We start from the raw sequence: 5,870 nt of genomic DNA, 5'->3' as shown, positions 1-5,870 counted from the left end.
TAGAGTTTTTATTTTCATTTTCTAGATATATTCTGCACCACCAGTTTCAATATTCCATTTTACACAAGAATAACTGAGATGGCACTTTAAAATTTCCAGATGGTTAAAGTTTTAAATTTTAATTTCTATAATTTTTATTTTTCATAAAATTAATGTAATCTATATTCTTTCTACTTACGAAATTTTATCGAATTAGGTTTTTCCAATGTTTTTATTTATTTATTTTGAGAGAGAAAGAGCAAGAGGGATAGAGAGTAGGCAGGGGAGGCACAGAGAGAGAGGAAGAGAGAGAATCCCATGCAGGCTCTGCGCTGTCAGCACAGAGCCTGACATGGGGCTTGAACCCAGAAACCGTGAGATCATGACCTAATCTGAAACCATGAGTCAGATGCTTAACCAAGCCATCCAGCCACCCCTTATTGAATTAGTTTTTATTCACTAAGATAGGATCAATTTCTATAACTGCATGATGGAAGCTTGAAAATAAGATGTCATGACCATTCTCAGGTGTTTAAATGCTGCATGTACAAATTAAATCAACTTTATTACCTTTTTCACATCCTTTAAACCAAGTATTTATTTTTAAAATTTAATCTGTGAGTTAATGTTTCCTGAAAAGATTGTTTTTTCTATTCATTTCCTTTTCTTGTAGGTTTGCTTCTTGAATTCTGTGATGTTATACTATTTAGTTCAGAAGAATGAATTCCAGTTAGATCTTCTTTGCAAAAGGTAAAATTTGTCTTTATAAAGTTCCGTCTTTTGAATGCATTTTTGACTTATCTTTAGGTGACTGCTGGTGAGCAGCATATAGCTGACTTTTTGTTTGTGATCCAGTGTGAGGCCTTTCATCTAACCAATGAGTTTATTCTATTTATAGTTATCCCTATAAACACTATGTTTGGTTTCAATTCTTCCATCTTATTTTGTTACCTTTTCATTTTTTATAACTTCTCTTTTTCTATCTTTTTCCATATAATTTGTATTTTCTGACCTTCTGTCTTCATAAAGTGTATGGGCCCCTCTTTGCTTTTATAGCATGGTGTAGTGTTTCTACAAGTATGAACCACAGACTAATAGAGTCACCTTGATTCTTGTCACACAGGCAGATCCCAGGCCTCCTGAATCCAGGACCTGAGACGTGGAAAAGGGATGCTTTTCACAAGCTTGCCAGGGATCTTTCGAATTCCACGAAATCTTATTTTGCAAAGTTTCAAACATATTGAAAATTTGTGCAACAAACCCAGGTTTGAAAATTTGAAAGAATAGTAATAGAAACCCCTGTTACACCCCCACCTAACTCTAATGATTGTTAACATTTTGCTCCCTTTACTTGCTCTCACTCACTCTTTCACTCTCTCTCATTGTCTCTCTTTCTGTCTCTCTCTCCTGCCCTCCCGCCCTAGAGTTTCTGAAGATAAATTCCACCAATCTTGAAACAAATCCTGTCACATTATTAACGACTTCAGCTCTTATTGCTTAAGACTAGAATACTGTGCTTTATGATCACAATATTATTAACACAGCCACAAAATTTAACATTGATCCAAAACTATTATCTAATATGATATCTGTAGTTGACTGTTACACTAAAGGCCACTATGTACCTCTGAGACATCAACAAAGGAATCTGCCGCAAGCAGAGACTGGATGAGCACATGCCTATTGGGGCCATCCTCCAGGAGGGCTGCTGGTACCAGCCCCCTTGAAAATGAAGAGCCTAAGAAGAGAGGATTCCAGCCATCGAGTCGTTCCCTCTAGCTGCATGAGTAAGTGCTAACAATATCAATGGAAGAACCTCCCAACCCACAGAACCCTGAGAAACAATAAATTATTTTTTAAGCCACTGAATTTGGATTTGTTGTACAACAATAGCTATCTGACATTTAGTCTGTATTTAAATTGTCCCAGTTGTCAAAATAATGTCCCTCTATATTTTCTTACCACTTTTTTGATTCACATCCATTCAAGACTTACACATTGAATTTGGTTATCAAGTTTCTTTATTGTCTTTTTATTTATACCTGTCCCCTGTCCTACCTGTTTTTATCGTTAATGACATTGACTTTTTAATTAAAGAATCCAGGCCTGTTGTCTTATAAATTAGTCTGTAATTTTGATTTTTCTGATTACTTACTTGTGAATAGCTTCCGTTTAGATATTTTCATCAGAATACAATAGGTAATGTTGTTAACATCACATTGTATCATATCCAGAGAGATGCTAAGTTTGATAATTTGGTTAAGATGTCTCCTATCATGTTCATACATTATTAAAAAATACTTTGAGAGTTTGTTGATATCCTGTTCATCCATTGGCTATAGAACCCAGTGATGATCTCTGCCTGAATAAATTATATCAGTGATTGCAAAAAAGTGATTTTGTAATTCTGTCATTAATTGTGTATTTTTTACCTGGTATTCTTCTGTGAAAATAAACTTTCACTGTTCCCTCCTTTCTTTCCTTTCCTATGGACTTGGAAACTTGTTTATGTTCAATATATCAATATCTATTGTAAACACCATTGTTTTTAAAACTTCAATTCCTCAAAGTTGGCCAGTGGGAAGGACCCCTCAGTGCCTCCTTCATCAGTCTTTGTGCACTTTTTTGCTTTCTGGTGCATTAAGTCACATTGTACCTTCTCCTATGCAGACCATTAGCAATACTTCCTTCAAAGAAATTAGTTCCTTTTACGGGGAAATGATGTTTAGAAACCAAGAATTGTCCCATTCTCTTGCATACTGAAGAAATCATTTTACTTATGTGAATTTTTCATTTGTCATTTACTTCCCACACTTCTTTTCTGCTGTTTTGTTATATCTAAAGAAAGGTCATGTGTTAGGCCTTTTTGAATATCATGTTTTTTTAATGAAGCTGTTATATTTGGTTATGCAATTTGCTCAAGAATATTGTGCAGGAGGGGCTGGAGCTAGTAAATTATAGCTTTAATTCCAGCAATCACTTTGAGAATTTTTTAAGCCTGCTGTGTTCCTGTGCCAGTGGGTTATCTCCTTGCAATTTCTGTTGTTTCCTCTTCAGAGGAAGAAGATGCTTCCAGCAACAGATGGACATGGCTCAAAGAGAAAGCATTTAGTTCATAAGTCTTCATCTGTTTATTGATCTCTGTTCTTCCAACTTTGTTTAGCAGCCTGTTTGTCTGGATTAAGAGTCTATATCAGACAAAATAAAGATGACACCTCTAACTTTTCCTTGCTCTTCTGTAGCAAAGAAGAGGCCCACACACAGGCATTACCAGCTTTCCCTGTGGCTGCCTTCACTCCATTTCTCAGTCTTTCTAATAAAGGATTTTAGTAGAAGCAACGGGATAATTTCTGCATGGCTTCACCTAAGCACAGCTCAAGTATTAGTTAAGTCTCTTTTCATTTCAAGGGACAAAAACCCAACACAAACCAGCATGAGATAAATAGAAAATTATTCATTTATGTAAATAGGAAGTGAATAAGTGTAATGGTATTCGGGCATGACTCAATTTAGAATTGGTGGGTGCTCTGTCTCTCTCCCTTCTGCCATCTCGTTCCTTTCTACCTCTGTTCCCCTAAGTTTTCCATGATTGGCTCTCAGCCCTACATATCTTTGCTTGCTTTGACTCTCCTTATTCTCATATAGGCTATCTCCACATGGTAGTGAGACTTCACAAGCAGCTCTAGCCACCTACTGTTTTCGCTCCAACATCTCTTTAGAAAAGCACCTTCTACGTCAGCTAGAAGAGAACTTCAGCCACACGCTAACCCTTGGAGCAATCACTAACCTGGGGTAATGGACTACCATGAATGTGTGGACTGTAGACTCCCACGTGAGGAGGGAGGAATTTGCAAGTGGCACCCCAATAGAAAATGAATGAAGAGAAAGAAAGATCACATCCATCACAAAGGAGGGAAGGGGCACATCAAGCAAAAATAGCATGTACCCACTACAGCTCAGCTCTTACCATGGCAGTACCTCTGGCCCAGACAGGACATCTTGGGATTGTCATAGCGATTTCAGATGTTACAGCATCCACTAATCCAACACATCACAGTGGCTTACTCAACAGGGTCCCTGACTTGCTTTGAGGTCTGGTGTTCTACATCCTCCTCGTTCCAGAATCAAGGCTGAAGGAGCAGCTTCTTTCTGGAACATTCTGTTCTCATGGCAGAGAGAAAGGTGAGAAATGTAAATGGAGTGAAGCTCTTTCATAAAAGAAGTTTTAAGAGCCCTTAGTGCATCCACCTTCTCTTTTTTTCCCTAGGCCAAGAAGATCAGTAACGTTCCAAGCAGGGGCTGCTTCTTAAGCATTGGCCCTCAAACAAAGAGGACATGGGTCACAGCTACAGCCACCCTACAAGGGATATTTAACATGAACAGAGATAAATCTTCATTGTAAGTAGCTGTGATTTGGGGTGAATTTGTTTCCACAGAGTAACCTAGTAGGATATGTCTGTATCTCATGTGAAAACCCTAATCAGATTCATTATTCATGCTTCATTAATTTTATTCATTGTTTGGCTTTATGTTTTAACCTAAGCATCTCACACAGGACATAGTACAGATGATGTGTCTAGTAGTTATTGACTGTTTTTGTGTGGTTAGTTGTGTTTAAATTTTTTTAAATGTTTATTTCTGAGACAGAGAGAGACAGAGCATGAGTGGGGGAGGGGCAGAGAGAGAGGGAGACACAGAATCAGAAGCAAGCTCCAGGCTCTGAGCGGTCAGCACAGAGCCCAACACAGGGCTCGAATTCACAAACTATGAGATCATGACCTGAGCCGAAGTCAGTCGCTCAACCGACTGAGCCACCCAGGTGCCCTGATTAGTTGTGTTTATAGCGCTATTAGACTCACTATCAATAATCTACACTAAATAGTTTTGATATACTCTTGTATTTTTTTCTGAAAGAAGAAATACATGCACCCTGTAGACAACTTGAAAATATAGAATATAAAGAAGAAATCACACACCGTCCCATAAAACTTGGGTCATCACTGTTGATATTTTAATTATGTTTCAGTGCTTCCCAAGGATATTTTAGTTATTTGATCATATTATGCAGTATTAAATATCATTTTCTCATTTATTTATACATGAGCATTCCCTACATTGTAAAATAAGCTATAAAAACATTTTGATTAATATACAACATTCTAATATGTGAAAGCCATAACTGACCTAACCCTCTCCCGATTGGTTGTTCTCAATTATTACTATAATTAATGCTGTTATGAGCACCTTTGTACTGAATCTTGTAAGCATCTCTATTTTCTTATGTTAAAGTCTTAGAAGATGAAGTACAGGGACAAATTTAATAAACAATTCTAAGACTTTTAATATGTATTGCTAAATTATTTTAAAGATAAGTTTTACCAGAACATATCCACAAGCATTTGCCTCACTACACACTTACCAGCATTTTACCTGACCACTATTTTAATCTTTCCAGTCGTATAATCAAAACTAAACTCATTGTTGCAATTTCCTTTCCTAATAAGCTTGAACATTTTCTTATATTTGTTAGCCGTTTTCTCTTCAGATGCCTTCTTTTGCCATAATCTTAATGTAATTGGTCCATAGGGAGTTGTATTCAAAGTTCCAACCAACTTGCAAATTAGCTTACGGAATACATCTCATTTGTAAGTAAGAAGCTATTTATTTTAGCTTTATGTTAGAATGGAACAAGAAAGATAACACACAATCAAACATTCTGTCAGCACTATCCGACAGAACTTTTTGCAATTGGAAATGTTCCGTATCTGCCCTATCCAGCATGGCAGCCACTAGCCACACATGACTATTAAGCCCTTAAAATGTGGTTAGCATGACTAAGGAACTGAATTTGTTAATTTTGGTATATTTCGATTAATATAATTTTAATTTTA

At 36.7% G+C, this 5,870-nt stretch overlaps 1 long non-coding RNA gene across 1 annotated transcript; it reads left to right on the top strand.

Annotated features, from left to right (window-relative positions):
• The first annotated feature begins 651 nt into the window (after positions 1-651).
• LOC109262214 (uncharacterized) lies at positions 652-2,333 on the top strand. Its single transcript, XR_008421650.1, has 3 exons — positions 652-729; positions 1,103-1,244; positions 1,404-2,333. It is a non-coding gene; the product is annotated as an uncharacterized LOC109262214 (long non-coding RNA).
• The last annotated feature ends 3,537 nt before the right edge of the window (positions 2,334-5,870 follow it).

This window comes from Panthera pardus, unplaced genomic scaffold (genome assembly GCF_024362965.1).
Source record: "Panthera pardus isolate Hobbes unplaced genomic scaffold, ASM2436296v1 HiC_scaffold_13, whole genome shotgun sequence".
Classification (NCBI taxonomy): Eukaryota; Metazoa; Chordata; class Mammalia; order Carnivora; family Felidae; genus Panthera; species Panthera pardus.
This window is presented reverse-complemented; position numbering and strand designations above follow the sequence as displayed.